Here is a 19,120-nt window from a genome sequence, read left to right as displayed (position 1 = left end):
ACCATGCGGTGGCTTATTATGCTATATTTACAACTCTGTTAATTTCAAGCGTTTGGATTTTGCTATTAACTAACTTGGTGCTGATAGTCTTTCCATTAAAGACATTCCCAGTATTTTGAGACTTCACATAGTAAATTGGCTGTCAATGAGCTAGCACCTCTTAAAACTAGAAAAGTCAAGGCAGAATCTTTACCTACTTGGCTTGACAAAGAGGTACAGCAAAATATAAAGTTGAGGGAAAAACTGAAAAGCTGCCAAGATTGGATTGCTTACAAAGCAGCACAATTTTGTCACAAATCTCTTTAAAAAAAGGCAAAATTTATTGACAAACTTTTTAAATAATCAAAGCTTGGTGATACCCATAAGATTTGACAAGCTTTGAATGTGAAAGATAAAAACCTCAAAGCTATGACACTTGTTTGTAAGCTGCAAAACTTAACACATAAATTTGTGTCTATTGCAAGTAAACTTTCAAGTTCAATTTTACCGTCATTTAATCTATATTTGTCTTTAAAAATACTAGGCTGAAGACTACGTTTAATGAGTTTCTAAAACTTACCTCTCATAATATTGTAAAATATATCAGTAACATACCCAATTGAAAGCACCAGGCATAGACAGTATATTTCTGTAAAAATGATACTAGCAACTCCTCTATTCATTGTACCTATTTATCACAGAATATTGATTGATGGTTGTTTCCTTCAGTATGGAAGCACCACGAGTTAATTGTTTAAAATATGAGATATAATAGCAACCTATCAAGTTTCCGCCCTGTTCAGTACTCCTCATTTTATCTAAAGTTTTTGAAAAGTACTTAAATATCCACATCTACTCTCAATTATCCAAATATTATATTTTACATCATTATTAAAGTGGTTTCAGAAAAAATCAATCATGCACTGACCCTGTTCATAAACTAATCTCAGACTGATTGAATCTAAAAGCCAGAGGTGAAAAGATTTGCTTAATGTTTTGAATTTCAGCAAAGCTTTTGACTGTGTCAATCACAAAATATATCCTAAACTGGAGTTTGCTAGTTTTAGAAGTAAATCGTTGCAAATACTTCAATCATATTTTCACAAAAGGCGCCAAAAAGTTGTCATGAATGACAAAGAATCATTGCCACAAAAAATAGATTTTGGTGTTCCACAGGTTCCCCTATTGCTCCAGTATTATTTTTAATATATATAAATGATCTTCTTAGACTTATTCCAAAAGGCTTTGCTTACGTCGATGATAATGTTTTTATAAGTTATCACAAAAATGTGCAACCTCTTGAGGCAAACTGCAATCTCGTCATGCAAATTATCAGCAACTGGTAATTTGCATGATGAGATGGTAACTGGTAACTCAATTCATATGACAATCAATTTACACAAATCACGCTTTCTTTTTTTTAATACTGATGAAATCCCTCGAAAAAGCTTTACTCTTAAGTTTAACAATCAATCCATCACTTGTAGACATGAAACAAAATTGTTAGCATTTCTTTTGACAGATCGACTCTCGTGGAGTAATCATGTCGACACTATTTGTAGTAAGGTCACAAAGTCATTGCCTCTGCTCCAGTTTTGCAGCTCATATACAAACTTAAAATCTGCTACTATTGCATTTAATTATAGGTTAATATTTTACCATATTATTTATAGTATCCACATTTATTATAATTCAGTTCCAAGATATGTCCCTAAGAATTTATTTTTGTTTCAAAAAGAGCCTTTCGACTCATTGCAAATTTACATCATATTCCTGCATATATTATTTAAACGATGATCTTTTCAATCTTTGCATCTTCTTATTCTGCCTATGCTAGATGTTTTTGTTTAGTTTAATTCAAAGTTTCAAGATTTTTCATGGTTTGTGTTTTTGTTTTTTACCTGACAGTTACAGGTTTTAAACTCATTTCAACTTGCGTGATGTGAACAAATTGCAACAATCACTAAGAATAATTTTGAAAATGTCATTGCCAGCTGCTTTAAAAATCTTCCACCTACATGTAATATCCATTCTCTTAGAATAGGAAGTCATTTTAAGACGTATTTGTCAAACTATTTGTTCAATTTTAATGGTTAACTGTTGCTTTGTTCCTTTTTTTTGTTTTTGCTTTACTATTATTGTAAGGCCTAAACTGAAAAACATCTATGTTTTTGACATGAAATTATTGCCAATGAAGTACTGTGAAAATAATACAGAAATTTTAAAAGTTTTAAAAGTACTGCAAGTTTTTAGGAGCACTGCCAATTTTTATAGTTTTTTTATAGTACTTTTAATAGGGGATTACTTAAAAATGCAAAAAATAAAAAGGAAGTTTAGTTAATAACCTAGTCATAAACAGTTAAGCATTGAGTGCTCAAAATATAATAGGAATTCCTTAATCAATAGAAGCAAATTTAACCATTTAAAGCTCTTCTTAGTAATAAGAGAGCAACTACTAAGTTTTGGCTTTATTATCACTATTGTTTGCTGCTATTACGAAATTAGCCCATAATGTGTGTATTGTTTTGTCATTGATTTAGGTTTAAGAGTTATACTCTTCTGCAAAGTAAATGCTGATAGAATGACTCATGTTGAAGATGTATGCAGACTAGAACAAGTTGCAACATTTAGGTAAAAGTAACAGCTTTAATATGCACTTGTACTTTCACTTTTTAATGTATGTCTGACAGTTCAATGTGTTTTCATTATCTTTGATATAGGTCTTACCGGTAAAATCTGTCCTCTGATTAATTTCTTGATAAATAGTTGTGTTTTCCTACAATAAACAATTAGAAACTAATTATTATGCAAAATTTTTAGCGTTAACTATAAATGTGCAACCAACATTAATAATATGTTACATACTTATGCAGTTTTTATTGAAAATATAATTGGAACTTAAAATGTAAACTAATGTCTGAGTTATCTTTTCTTGCGATTTTCTGAATGGGAAATACTAGAGTGTCAACTGATTTTAAGCATTGTTATCTAATACGTACAGTAGATCTAATAGATGTTTCTAATTAACTAAAATAGTTCTTTAAAATGCTATGCTTCTAATAAGACAAGGACTTTGTATTAATATTTATTATTAACTCAGAACTTGCATACTCTGAATGTACCACTCTAACATAGTCTACAGTCAAGTTGTTAAACATCCACTTGTGGTATATTGCTATCATTTTAAAGAAAATGTCGACAAACAGATTTTACAAGAAGGCATTAGCCAATTAATAAAGATACTAGGCATGTAAAGATTAATAGCAAATAGTAGAAAAAAAAAGTTGCTACCGTGCAACTGAAATTATTTATGCTATGATAGGTATTATTGAGTGTGCTATATCAAGTTAATTTTCGGAGACAAATGTAGAATATCGAGCTCTTTGTGTTGATGATTTTCATTCCCATAGTCTCTTTCATTGTACTAACAATTAGATAACACTAATTTACCTTCATTAGTTGAACAGTGATAGCAATCTTTACTGAGTAAGATGCTGCAGGATCCAAAAGATGGTTAACATATCCGCCGTATTCTCTCTCATCTCCGATGTAAAAGGTGTACCCATCATCTGTTATCAAGTTGCTCACTAGTCTAGCAACTTTACTCCAACTTTCTTGTACAGAAATGTCTGAGTCGTGGCTCCTTGTGTGTTTTGTAAGAAGAACTAGGTAAGAGCTACAATATGTGAACCGATTTAGTGGAAGGCTTTCTGTAAAGTTTGCACTACCATGCAGGTTAATAATTATTGCAAGGAACTTATTAATAAAACAAAAAAGTTCATTTATCAATCAAAACATTTGGTCTGAAATACATTTTTTCTTCAGTTGGTATCAAACAAGTGCGTTGTGAGTTAAGCATATATGCATTTGTTAAAACAAGCAATGAGTCTCTTGAAAGAGAAAAAGCATCAAAATTGATGAGATAAAGTTTTAATAGACAAACCAATGTCATCGCCTGCTCAAAGGGAATGTATGTTCAAACAAGATTTTACCTCTAATCAAATGTATAATTGGTGGTTAAAAGACTGAAAAAAGTGCTTTTGCATAAAATTATATAAGCATAAAAGCAAAACTGTGCGACTCATATTAGGGAAAATTACAATAGTAACATCACCTACCTTATAACTAAAGTTGAATCATCTAATCCGACTGGGAAAATCTCAATCAAAACTGAGCCAGGTGCTTTGTCATCAGCTGGTAATAGCTCTACTGCTTTACTGAGGGACACTTTAATAAAGTATGAAAACATTTTAAAATGACATATGTATTACACCCCCAAGATTTTTTCATGACTAGCCAAGTGCTTGAAGTTGCACGGGTACTAAAAATCAGCTTATAAACAATGAGAGGTAATGTAGTTGCCTACCACTTGTCACTAGCCTGGCAAATTGCCAATGGCTAATTTTAGCAATCTTACTAATAAGAGCGAGCTACTTGCTCTCACGGGAGAGCAAGCATAAAATTACGTTGCTCCGTAAAGAAGAACAGTAGTATATTTTTGTCCACATAGCGACATACATCGCCCAGTAAATCCATCAATTTTGCACAGCCAAATTGGTAAGGCATTTGCCTGGTGATAGAGGGGTTCTAAAACCAAGTCTTCTGCGGTACGGATTTTCATTCCAATATTTTAATAGCTATAGCCAAACATACTGAAGCAAACACAGAATTTGAGAGTTATTTATATATTTCTCAAAGTATGTGGATATGTGTGTATGTGTGTATGTACAGTATGTCCCTTCAGCTGTAGCTATTAATATCTTGACAATGAAATTTTGCATTTGGATGGACTTCAACTTGCAAAAATTGCCACAATGAATCGACAAGCACTACCACTGAGCTAGAATGGCATAGTGACCAAATACGTTTTCATATAACGCATACACCATGCACCTGCTAATTGTTTTAGTCTTGGGTGCACGATTTGCAATGTAGAATTATTTTTTTGGACTTAAGTATTATATGCAACCCAATAGTTCTGTTTTTTTCTTAGGGCTAACATTTTATCTCGAACCTAAAATTTGACGGTTTTTGTGCTGATTATATACATTACTAACATATATACATGTTTGTTGAGTTGACACTTCATAGTTTACATACTTTTATTTATTTTACACATATACAATTAGTTTGCTGGTAATTTTTCCCAGCTGCTCAGAAAAATTTTCCCAGCTACATTATTTTCTGGATGCTGAATTGATTCTTTACCCTTCAAAATCATTAAATATGAACAAAAATTTTGATTGTTTGAAAAATCTTTTTACATTATTTCTTTTAGTTCAAACTTCTAAGTTTACATACTTGCTATTTATCTTACATCTAAATTTAATACGCTACTAATTTATTGCATTATGTCTCTTTGGATTCTGATTTGGTAATTTGCGCTCCACAATTATTAAATACGTACACAAACCCTGTTTACTTAAAAAAAGCCTTTTACGTTATTAAGTTTCTTTGTGCTCTAACTACAACGTCTATGTTTGTATTAATATTTTTCAAATTGTTATTTAACGTTTACTTTATCAACAATATAGTATTTTAACAATGGCAATTTCCTTTCCTTCATGTACAAATAATGTATGGTGTTTTTAAACAAGCGTTTCACTTATTTTTAAATCAGTGTTCTCTTTGAAAAATATATATCTAGATTTACATTATCTTATCACATTCATAAACTTCTTATAACTTTTGAAGTTTATGATACAAGTTTTTAAAGTCTGTTTCATTATCGTTATTGTTTCAACTTGCATTTTGAAACATAATTTGAGTATCGTGCTTGAAGTGCATCATTCATTTTCCTATCACCTTTATTATTAATTGATTAGTTTTCAATATTTATTGACAATATTAGTTTTTTTATTTAACCATTTTTAGCAGACATTGTTAAAATAAAATTTTAACTGCTGTATGCTACCATATTCTATCATATTTTTTGGTTAATCTGTTAAATACGTGTTCATGTATTCTCAAAAGTTACTCATTGTCATATGCCTCCAAAAAAGGAAATCGTCTTGCACAGTAACCTTTCATAAAGATACAAAGTTTAGAAGTTACAAGTTTAGAAGTGGTTTGACAAAGTTTTGAAACCGTTACTGGTGTTTTTACTGTTTTCTTAATTTATTTTAACTACACAAAACCCTTTTCTCATGAGACGTAGTTTGAAAGTTAAAATGGGAAATTTTGTTATATGTTGAATGCAAATCAATTTTTTGTCCAAAGAAGTTTATTAACCAGGAAACGCCGGGTAGCACAGCTAACATAATTATATATATAGGTGCTTATTTTAATCCACTGGTAAGCGGACGATAAAAAATTTTTGCAAGGTAATAGTTAAAAAAAAAGTATAATCAATGAAAACTGATTGATTTACCTGCTGACACGACATTCAGGTGCCTAATATTCAAAAGCCAAATATAAATTTATGAATAAATATTAAAAGTCTTGCCAACAGAGTGAATGTCTTTCATTTATTAAAATTATTTTGCTTAAGCTTAATACTTTGTGAAAGTTGTTAGAAAATTCACTAACAAACATAACAATTTGGTTAATTGCTCTCTATCCTCTAATTAAAACACAAAACCTTTGAAATTAATTGAACTTATTGTTAAAGTTTTTGATTCATCAAGTTTATATAACCTGGTATTTATATATGCAAAGTTAACTAAGTTTTAAAAGCGTTTGCATATGCATAATAAACACAAAAAGTAGAAGTAGGTAAGAAAAGACAACCCTTGTGCATTATTTTTCCAAATGTAACCTAATTCACAAAATACACATTAGCGTTAAACTTTGAAGAAAATGGGAAGCGTTAAAACTACTGTACCTGAGGCTTTAGTGTACATTTTCATAACAGAAGGAGGGCTGATTCCCGCTTTGTTGAGCGCTCGTACTTCACAGATGATTTGTTGTGTTGGAGAGAATTGACATACTTCCGGTATAAATCCTTTAGTTATGTCAAGACTCGCTACTGGAATAACACCTTTAAGTTTTGATCCAATTTCTGAGCACCAGTACTGAAGATATAAAGTTACAAATGTGTATTATCAAACTGGCTCTTATGCCTGACATGAAATACATATATGTACTATAGAAATCTTTGGGTCTAATATCTTTATACTGCCCTTTTCCAAACAAAACAAATGGTAACGTACAAAATATTTGAGAATAATTCTACATAAGCAAGCAAAAGAAACCCTTTCAACGTGTATAATGTCATCAGAGATTTTCGTAATATGCAAATAGTTTTTGCATTGGACTACAAAACCAAAAAAGAAGCATTTGCAATAAGTGGAATTCCTGAAAAGAGCGGAATAATAAAAAAGTTAAAATATATGAAAACAAATTTATATTATATTATGGTGGATTACCTGATATTCCGTGATAACTCCATTTGGTTGTGTTGGACTTTTGATATAAAGATAAACACAGGTTGATGTAGTGTTCATGACAAGCATAGGTCCATCAGCAGGCACTAATAAATAGTGAAGTATATTTAACTGGTGTAAATATTGAAAGATGAACCAGTTCCATTCTAGCTATCATCATAAAACTGCTTACTGTCATATTAAAAACTAGAAATTCCACTGTCTTTCAGCTCATGACCAAAGTGATATGGAAACAAAGAAAGGGTACTGATGGTTGAGAAAGGCAATATTAGCAGTCAAATGGCACTACAGTACAATAGGATAACTGCAATGGTAGCTGTAATGTACTGGGTGTGGGTGTTATTATATACAACAAACAGCAATAATGAAAGGAAAAGATTATATGTTTATATTTCAGCCCTGCGATAGGAGAAATGCAAGATTGGCCAATATTAGAAGTAAAATGCACTGATATTATTAGAATAACCATCATTATTAATATAGTAATAATAAAAAATCAATGCACAAATTTGTTTACATTTCAAAACGTCATAGCTAGCAATATCAAGAATTGATATTTATATAGATTTTTAGAAAATCTATTTAAAAACGTGTTTGGTCATGACAAACAGCAATAATGAAAGGAAAACATTATATTTTTATATCTCCCTTGCAATAGGAGAAATGCAAGATTGGCCAATATTAAAAGTAATATTATTAGAATAACCAATATTATTAATATGGTGATAATAGAAAACCAATGCACAATTTTGTTTACATTCAAAAATGTCATAGCTTACAATATCAAGAAGTATCAAGAAAAATATCCAAACTTATAATTAAATATTGTAATAATCTCATAAGAATCGTTAGAAAAAAATATCATCGTCATTTCCTTTACTTACACTGCGTTGGATATCAGTTAGAATACCAAAGTACTCAAAATAGTCTAAAATGTCAGCTCCTTTGAAATCGGCAAAAATGAAACGATTTCAGTACTCCTATGTTAATTACAGAAACCTTCGGCAATTCGACAATGCTATAGACTGGTAAAATGTGTATGTAATTTTTTTGTGAAATGCGCACGACTTAATCGTTCTATTCTCTGTTGCTCGGTGTTTCAATTTCCGGTATTAACTTTGATAAATGTGAGGCTTAGCAAGTTTTAATAACGGTTCTTGTTCAAATAAATCTGTCTATTTGTGTATAATCCGATCAGATGGGTAAGCTTTAAGATAATGTTGACGGTTTACAAAGACTTGGTAACAGATTTAAATAGGCTTATATGTGTTTTGTATCGTTATTATACTTATATTATATTATACTATATACTTATATAGTTATATACTTATACTTATATTATACTAGACTCTACAAAATTATGGTTAAATTTGTTGATGAAATTTCGAGACAAGGGTTTGTTTCATGGTTGATGATTAATTTTCGGAAGTTGTGTGCACATGTGCATTTGTCATAAATCTCCCAACTAATCGCTTCGCTCGTGGGTTTAATTTCCAAACATTTAATAGCTTTCACAGACAGTATCGGTATTTTTAAATCAATGCAATTATATTTGGTGCTTGAGGTGATTCGACTGATTTTTCAAAACTAAAATCGAAAAAACTTCATCCCAGGTAAAACACTCAAATCCTGCTAAAATAGTATTAGTAATAGTAACCAGTGTTATAATAATAATAATAATAATAATAATAACAGTTGACTACATAAATACTGTGGCTAATGACAAGATAAATGATTTTCTCAACATAAACATAAGTATGAGTCTAAGTGCAAGCAGTAGTCTATATGCTTAAATTATGTCATACAGACTTTTAAACAGCAGGACAAAATTTTTCGTAATTCGAGAAATAAATTGCTCACCACCAGGTAAAGATTTTATAAAGAAAGTTTTCTGAAGCTCTAAAACGCTTAAGCTTTAAAATAGTCTCACTGATTCAATACATTTTATACAGTTTGTTTTAAACATGAACAACAACTTCTCAAATTTTTTTTCAGGTGAACTTCAATTAAATGAAAATGCAATTGCTTTGTTTAAAGGCTAAAATTGCCAACCAATCTGATATTTATTTTAATCTGTATTGCGTAATGATCATATTAACCATTAAAACTAAATTCACTTGTGTGAAAAATTAATCATACAGTCGAGTTGATGCTTCATTTTTTCTTCTGAATTATGTTTTTTGCCATAAATTTTCTTCAAGGTAATTTACTCTATAAACTCAAAAAATAATTGCGTGTATTTTTGTTGTCACACTTGTCTAAAACCTGTAATAATCATTATTAAATGTGAGATCAAAACTAATTTATTTGAATAAATCTGGTTAAAACTTAACAAGCTTTCTAGAGTAGTGTTGTAATTATACAACATTACTATTATACAACTATACAGAAGTAATTATACAGCATTTTGTATTTTAAACGTTTTCAATTAAATTTTTAAAGCCATTCGCTATTACTTTTCTCAGCTAATTCTTTTGCTGTGAACTCTGTTAAGTATATCTAAACATGAAGAAAACGTATATCTTTAATCACTTTATCTTTTATATCTACAAAGCTGCAACATACATGTAGTTCTACATGTATAATAGGAATATCACAGTTTAGACAAGCGGGTATAAAATATGCACAAATGCGAGTAAAGTGCCCGGCGTTAGGAGAGGGTAATAAACTTTTACAAAGCCAATGTACATGTGTTTTTATTTAACATATCCAGCATTTACCATTTTAACTTTTACACCGCATATCATGAGATGAGTCTTTTGGTATCTTTTGAAATAAGGCAAAAAGGAAAAAAGTTAGTACATAGAATTGTGCGTAAAAAAGGTCACTATTGGAGTAGAAGCTCGATGTATTCAAAGTTTTGATTCAAGGGTAATACAAACGTCGTTTGCACACAAAAAACTATTTTTGTTTGACATATAAAAAATTTATCATTTCAAGTTTTTAGCTTCATCTCTTGAAAAAAGTTTATTTTTTAAAGTTCAAATAAATTAGGATAAAAAAACAATGATCATACGGACATGCTTGTATGAAAAAGTTTAGTGATGTAGTAGAAGCTTGTTGTATTTGAAGTTTATTATGGTTGGTGCTGGTACTTTTTAATATTAGTACAGTAATAGGTAGGTAATGGATTTTTTTGTCTTAGAAAATGTTTGGCCAAACAGAAAGAGAAAGTAGACATACTTTCTACTTTAGATAATACACTTGGCCACATGAAAAGCATTAGGTTTTAAAATATTTACCAAAACTGGAAACATGAGCGTAACAACACATTTAAAATACAAAGGGATCATTTGGAAATTACAAATTAAACAATAGGTTTTAGCGAAAATAATCTTTAAAAACAGTTTAAAAAACACAAAAGTCATATTAATTAATAATAAAAAGTTCACATTTAGTGTGCGCAGTTTTGGAAAGATTATACGGTAGATGGTATAGACAATGTGAAAGTAAGAACGATTTACACTAGCCATGTAGTTACAAGAGCTTGTTAGGAGAATTGTGATTTAAATGTTGTTAGCTCGAGTCTGCTACAAAGGTAATTATTTGTAACCAAAAGTTCATTGCTATAGCTAGACAAACAAACGGCAGGCTGACAAAAATTGAGTCATATATATCAATAGATGATGTTTCATATATTTAATCTGCTATAATTATTTCAGAGCCTTACTATTACTACATCAGCATTACAAAGTACTGCTACCCTATCAACTTTGAAGCACTCCAAAAATCATCATTACTCAACACCAAAAAACTGTTAAACAGATTCTAAAAGGCTAAAAACTTTATCGCTCAACCTGTACAAATTCAAACCTTTCACTACCACTAGTACTGAAGTTGTATATATTAAAGTTTTAAATTTTAATCTTACCAGTTTCGCAAGTAGTGATAGAAAAAGCTTTAGAGAATCCTTGATGAATGTTGGTTTGTACTAGAATGCTGTATTTCGTTCCACCAATAAGGTTTGCAAATTCTACAGATCCTTGTTTTACAAGTGAATGCTTTGCAATCTGTTCTCCATGTCTTGTAGACAAGGTAACGTTGTAGGTAAAACCAGAAAGGTTTTTCTTCTCCTAAGATTATAGGAATAAGTACTACGCATGTTCCGTAATCATAAGAAATGAGTTGTTAAGACGGAATCTAAGCTAGAACTAAGAAGCTTAAAATATGGCAGCAAAATTCATGTTGCTGATTGTAAAATCAAGTGTAACATATTTGCAGTAAAATCTTGACCAGCTATAATCTCTCAGATACACACAAAATGGACTGTTTTTAGGTAAACAACGTAGATTATTTTAGCAGGCGAATCTCTTCGTCAAAAAATAATCACATAACTAAAATAAGCTGGGGCTATCCAAACATTTCAGGAAAACAGATTCAATAGCTTAAATACTCTTACTGCAAATCATGCGGTAAACAATGACACACACCGTTCTTCCCTAAGAACTCTACTAACTCTATGAAAGACGATACTTTTTCTCCTCGCCATACTTTTTTCTAGGGCTAATTTGTTTACCACAAACAATATCAACAATAATTTTTGTCGAAATTGAAATTTGGCCATTATATCTCAGTCCAGCGTCATACATTATGGTTAAAACGAGTTGGCAAACTGCCGAGTGATAAAATCTTAGTTAAAAGTTTCCTAAAATGCATACTAAAACTTCCTTCAAGTATGTTTTTAGTAAACTGAAATCATTTAGGTTAGATTCACCATTTAAGCTACACCTCTGTCTTGAAGATAAGAACTCTGCACGTAGTACATTGTAATGTTACATTTTTTCAAAATCATACTTGCAAAATGCACTAAAGTTATTGTAGGTAACTATAGTTACTGAGGTAAACATAATGTTCTGTTAAAATCTTTTAACAGTTAGGCATTGCATCAGATAACTATGATGGGTTTCTATACCACTCTTTACGTCTATACGATATTTTTGCCTTATGATGCCAACACTGAAATGAACTAAAATTGTAAAATTGTATACCAAATTACTTTTCATTGTAATCATAGCAAAAAAAACTTTATTTGCCCCTTACCTGCTAATGATTTCATATTTACATTTAAAATAACTACAGTTTCATTTTTTCCTAACTTGAAAAAACAAAAAACTTTTTTCGTGATATGAAATTTAAAAGTTGCAGTTGTTAGAAAAAGTTTGAAAACCTTTACAGCTGTTTTCTTTTTTGTGTTAATTTATTTGAACTGCAAAAAAACATTTTCCCATAAAAGTAAGCTAAAGTTAGAATGGTAATTATTATATATGTTAGATGAAAATTAATTTTCTGTTCAATGAATTTTTTATTACCCTGGCAATGTTGGCCATCATCTAGTTTAATAGTCAATGTATATGAATTTATGAAGTTGAAGTGGATAGATAAGCTGGGGCTATTCAAACATTTCAGGAGACAGATTCAATAGCTTAAATATTTTTACTGCAAATCATGCGGTAAACAATGACACACACCATTTTTCCCTATAAACTCTACTAACTCTATGAAAGACGATACTTTTTCAATTGACTCAATTCAATTTTTCAATTTTTCAATATAATTATACAGTGATGCCGAGAGTGTGTGCATGTTCTGCTCAACTGATCTTGATAAGATCATTATATATTAACTGCATAGCATCACCATAGGCCCCGTTTGTTTTTCATCTCATTTCCCAATGTTTCCTTTTGTCAACTCTCGTACAAAGGCTAACGGCCAGTCTGGAGGTGCAGATGCTGGTTTGTAGAGTTGAGGCACTGTGTGACTATGCTTCCTTTTGGTTTAAGCTAATTCAGACAAGTAGCTAAAGGCGGCCCGTTCAAGCAGCTTTGGATCACTTATAACTGGAAGTAGTTTTTGGTGGTCACTCGATATAAAACAGCCATCTTGGTTCTAGTTCCGTACCACCAGATTGAGCACCGCCTAAACATGTGCTGGACCAAAAGTGCGAGATCAGCCTCACGAGTAACTTTGCCATGCAAAGGAGATTCTCGAGACTTTGGCACTTTTGAATTTCATAAAGCAGCTTTTTGAGCTGCCTGCTAGGTCTAATCGACGAGCATGCAGTGAGTCGGCTCTGTACCAATAAGGCAAGCTTCCAACTGCGTACGAAACTTTTGCTCTAATACTCAGTTCCAAAGACAACACTCTAGGAGCAGAATACTGAAGTGTCTCATCAAGTCGAAAGAGGAGCATAAGGCAAGTCGAACCGGCCGTTAAAATGCGAATCCAATGCTGCACAAGGCGGAGTTCATCAAGCTGATTTCTGAGTGCACTCCTAGCAACACCACCTGGTCTAGCTGGTTCTGGCTCAGGGCATGCTGCCAGATCCAGCTTGCTCTTTAAATTATCTAGAGCTTTATATTAGTTCTGAGGAGCCATGGCAAAAGTCTCCCCAACTGCCATGTTGGCTAGTGTAGCGGTTTCAGACCTCTTCCGTTTTGGTACTCTATTACTTCTTAGGCTCTTCCAAGCTGGTGCTCTTTTTGCCAGGGCATCCCAAGCCAGTAAGGAGTTGGACTAGCCTTTCATATGGGCTCTCAGTGCGGCACCGATTGACTTCTTTTGCCAAAGAGGTATTAATATAAATTGCAACAATTATTCGGCGCTACTGATGCGTCCTTTTGCCATTTTGTCTTGTGCTGAGGCTTATTATTGAAACAATTTTGGAGAGCATGTCCCTGGCCTCCACAGCCTCAGCACTTCAAACGTTTTTTTGGTGGCCATCTGGAACCAACCCTTTTATGTTACAGTTGTCAGACTTTATGTGTCAGCCGCTGCATGAAGCAATGTCAGCTGACTAGCGGTTTGACCCTGGATTACTGCAGACCATCCTTCGGAGACTTCCTTCAAAGTTTGATCACCCTCTGCTAAATGGCCTTCAGGCCTTTCCTTTTAAAGAGTTATATCCCATTTTGGACGTTCTTTTTTTAGTGTGGCTTTTAGCAGTGCAGTAGACGCTTCTCTAAGCTGGCTCTGTTTACAAAGCTGCAAAACGGTTCGTTAGACATTTCTACACTGTAGGCTGCAAGCAAATTCTTTTATGCCCTCCAGACTGAAAAATTTATGTGACATGTGTTCCCTGATTAGTTCTGGCTGTGACTCGCTTAAAAATATTCAGTTTACACCAAGTTTCTTTGAAACAAAAACCAACACTTGTTTGAAGACCATCAAATATGGTTTTTACGCAGTCAGCCTGTCAGCAAATATCTGCCTGTTCTTGCTGAGAATCTTGAAGGTATAGCAAACTGGCACTGTCAGTACAGCCGTTTGTCTTTGACACTTCTTGAAATCTGTGGTTAAAGTACTCAAAGTCCGTTGAACTCGAATACTGGAGTGATTTAAACTGGTTACTTGGGCCAGAGCCCGGGGTACTAGTATCCTTATTTCTAGCTTTTTTGCAAAACAGTCAGTGCCTCGGTCGAAGCTCCTAGCGTGTCTAGCGTTCATCCTAATTGTTCTTGTGCTCAGCAATTGTTAAGGGGAGGCATTGTCTTAGGCATTACAACCTGCCGAGATCAGAGATGACACTCTTTTTAGCTACTCGCAAGAATGCTTGTTGGTTGTCAGGAAGTGGAGTTGCCAAAAGGCAATGAAGCTGCCGAGATCAGGCGACTCTCTCCCAGGCTACCTGTGTGAGCGCTTGCCGATCATCAAGTGCAGTGTTGCTCAAAAGCAAAACAGCCCACTGAGATCAAGGATGACTCTGGTTTTTTGGGTTTTTTAGTTTTTGTCGTTGTATTTTTACCATTAATAGGATAGCTTCTACTCGAGCATCAAGAATTCGACCACTTTTCGTAGAATCGGGATCCACAATTCTATTGCTGATACTAGTGTAAAGAAAACTGTCGGTCCCCTTTACTCTCTACAATGATATGTTTGCTGCAAAAATCACGACTGCAAAAATATGTTTGAGTAATACATGCATATAAGTGCTGTAACAGGCAGTCAATGCATGTGCATCCAAGTAGCCACTTGCAAAATGACCACCTCAAAATTGGCTCAATTTTTCTTTTTTGGACTCCTTATGTAGCCGGTTGATATTAGCTTAGCCCTCTTTGTCAGGCTTGGTTTGTTGGTCCATTTTTAAACAAGCTCAACATACCATACTGGCTCATCAATGACCGAATCTTTTATTGTATTGAGATATGGTGCATTAGTGCCTTAGATTGTAAGGTGAACTTAGTAGCCAGCCCTGATTTCGGTACTCTGCCGTTACAAAAGCAAAAACTATTATGAATTAGGTGCATTGAAACAGATCATGTGATAGAAGCTAGACAAGCAATACAATATTGGTAAGCAGGTATGGTTTATTGCTCCGAGGAGATTGTAAATTAAAAGACAAAGAACAGAAAAGTGTGAAGAACTATCAGAAGTAGAAAAATAGTTGTGAAAAGGTCTTGAAGACATATGTGAAGATCGTTTCCTTTTGGATTAGGATGGTATGTACAGTACCTGATCTGAAAGAAGAGCTGATCAAACTGAATGTTTGAAAAGAAATGAAATTTTAAAATTGCAATTTGCTGCACTGCTTGAATAGGCTAAAATAGTCAGGAAAGTTTTGGATCTCTCCGGTTAGTTGTGCTTGCCCAAATTTCCAAAATACCGGTTTGACATTATGTTGTGCTATTTACCAACAATAATACTACTGAGTGGAATGCTGAGTTTGTTTCTGACAATGCTTAGATTACCATTTTGCAATAACCCAACTGTATTTTCTGCTGAAAATAATACCCATTGTGCAAAAGTAATGAAGATGAAGCTTAAAAAATTATTTTGCAGGGATGGATACTTTAGGTCTATGCGAAAAGCAATGGCTCACAAAAAAACTAGCTTTGATTTGCATAAAAACTAACATAATAGCAATACAATAAAATAAATAATACTGACTCTATAGAATGCTTTACACAGTGTTAGACATTTTTTAAATGAGTAAGACTTACAAGAATGTCAATCAACCTCTCAATGACTCATCATTTTATGAGTAGATGTTGGCTTTATTAGAACAAAAAGCTTCTAGAGCATATAAAAAACTAGTAGGAGTTACAATAACCTATTATACAAAACACAGTACTGCCGACCACTTTCAGTATGAGCAAACTATATTTGGCTTTTATACTTATCCTAAATCTAATATTGCAAAAACAAAAATCTTATGATTTAGTTTTCCAAAAAGACTTCAATGCCACTCTTCTTTTGATATACATCTTACAGTAGTACAATTATATTTACATGCACCTTTTAATAGCCTATTGAGACAATGAAAACCAATAAAAGTGGATCTGCAACTAAATTTGGTGAAAGCATCTTTTATAAATTAAATCAAAAATAAATTTGTCTTCTCTTGGTTGTGTTAAAAGACATGTGCGGACAACTTCTGTTCATAGTTTGAACCAAGCTAAAAATATTTCAATTCATTTTGGTAATGAAAAATTTGTTAAAAAATTTCAAGTTGATAATACCTTCAAATAAAAAGGGATGCCTATGAAATTCAACTGCCATTTTAATGTTAAATACTTGTTGAAGATTGAGATGCTTCAATGTTAATTAATACAATTACAAAATTATCTTTTTGTGGCAAACTAATTTTTGTATCCTATTAGTATACAGCGTTTAAGTATATTTAAAGCTGCTTGTAATGCTAAAAAATCTTTTTTATCCTGTTAGCTTAAATAAAATTCTTTGGCAGTCTTTGCTACAAACCGTAGCAGTTGAACATTCTACAGCATTTGAATTTAAATAAAAACCAAACTCCCAATAAAAAATAAAACTGATTGAATGAAAATCAGTGATATAAACTTTAATCAAGTAATTAATACTGGTTGAAAATAATGGAAAAATTGTCATCAAGAGTTTGCATATGCCGATGACTGTGAAGCATCATTTATCAAATTAATTTGAGTGTCAATATGCAGAGCAACACTTACAGTTATAGTAACTCTGATCACCACTGAACTATTACAAGTGAGTTGAGTACCACTTCCTGAGATAGACACTGTTGGCTCAAAACCTGTTAATAAAACAAGGAGAAGCAAAACGCTTGTAGAAACAAAAGTATCCAAAACTAGTTACTCATCAAGAAAAATGAAGTATTTTCATCTTTTTCTTCAAATGTGAGTAACTCTGAGTTAAGACATTTAATATTTTGATTGTCAAAATAAAGGTTTTATTCAATCTGCATGTATCTTGTGACAAAATTAAATCTAACCCATTGTTCATGCATCTAGCAAAAGCAACATTAATTAAAATAGCCTTAACTTACACAGCTCTGCAAGGAACATCTCAATTGCTAACACCAACGCATACAATGTGAGGTTAATTAAAATTCCAGAGACTCTAGTTACAAAAATGATATTGAAAACAGATCTTACCTTTACCCAACTTTGAATACAACTGACTTTAAATGTTTTGTAGTCACAAGAAAGTAGCACGATCGTTGTGCAAGAACTGATAGCCATGAAGACTGGGCTGATTGAGCCAACTAAATATTTGAATATCAAATGTGTACTACTAACATGTACACTACTAGTACACGTGCTAGTAGTGTACATGCTAATAGTACACATGCTAGTATAATATATATGTTAGTAGTATACATGCTAGCAGTATACATGCTAGTAGTATGCGTGCAAGTAGTATACATGCTAGTAATATACATGCTAGTAGTATACATGCTAGTAGTATACATGCTAGTAGTATACATGCCAGTAGTATACATGCCAGTAGTCTACATGCTAGTAGTACACATGCTAATAATATACATGTTAGTAATAAAATGCTAGTAGTACACATGCTAGTAGTATACATGCAAGTAGTATTAATGCTAGCAGTACATATGCTAGTAGTACACATGCTCGTAGTATACAAGCTACTTTTATTGAATACTATATGGATATAATTTCATAACGTTACGCTATCTTCAATTGTTTTTTTACAGCTAGTTTATGATTATAGTTATAGTAGATTATGGTTATATTAGGTACCTTATCGTTGTAGTTTTGGTAGTTTATAACTATAGTTATAGTAGTTTTTGGTTATACTTAGGATAGTTTAGTTATAATACTAACTATAGTAGTTTTAATAACCGCTGGTTTACCTGCACATCCTGTAAAAGCTGAGGCTTGAACAGACTCATCTCCAGGTTGTTTAGCATCATTGATAGCCCAGACTGTACAGTTCACATTTGTATATGCAAGTTTATTGCATACAATTGCGTTTAGTAAGTTCACCTCAAATATATCTTCCCAGTTTGCATCATTACACTTGTACTACAATCCCCAGGATATGTAAATATAAAGTTTAAGGTCACTCTCTGACAAATGTGAGGGTCACTCTTTTTCAAAATAATTTTGTACTCACGCACTCTGTCACTTCAACTAGTTGGTGTAATTTGTATTGACCACAAAGATTTCTTTCCATCTCTCTACTTTTTCTGTTCAATCCTTATCACAACTAGCAATCAACCAGAGAGTTGCTTATGTAAATATACCATTGGATTTAGTTAAAATAGCATCATTTTGCATTTTCAACTACTTTACCTGATACTTAGTAATATTTCCATTACTATATCGCGGCTTCTCCCAGGTCAGAGAGACACAACTCCTGTTAACAGTCTGCATCATTAAATTGAGAGGAGGTCCTGGTGCTAGTGAATACATTATAACATGAGTGAGGGATAAGTTTATGTTAATAAACTGGACAAACAGGATTCTAGCACAAAGGTGCACCTTAATTTAAACCATAATCAATATCCAACACAATTT

This window comes from Watersipora subatra, chromosome 7 (genome assembly GCF_963576615.1).
Source record: "Watersipora subatra chromosome 7, tzWatSuba1.1, whole genome shotgun sequence".
In the NCBI taxonomy this organism is placed as follows: domain Eukaryota; kingdom Metazoa; phylum Bryozoa; class Gymnolaemata; order Cheilostomatida; family Watersiporidae; genus Watersipora; species Watersipora subatra.
This window is presented reverse-complemented; position numbering follows the sequence as displayed.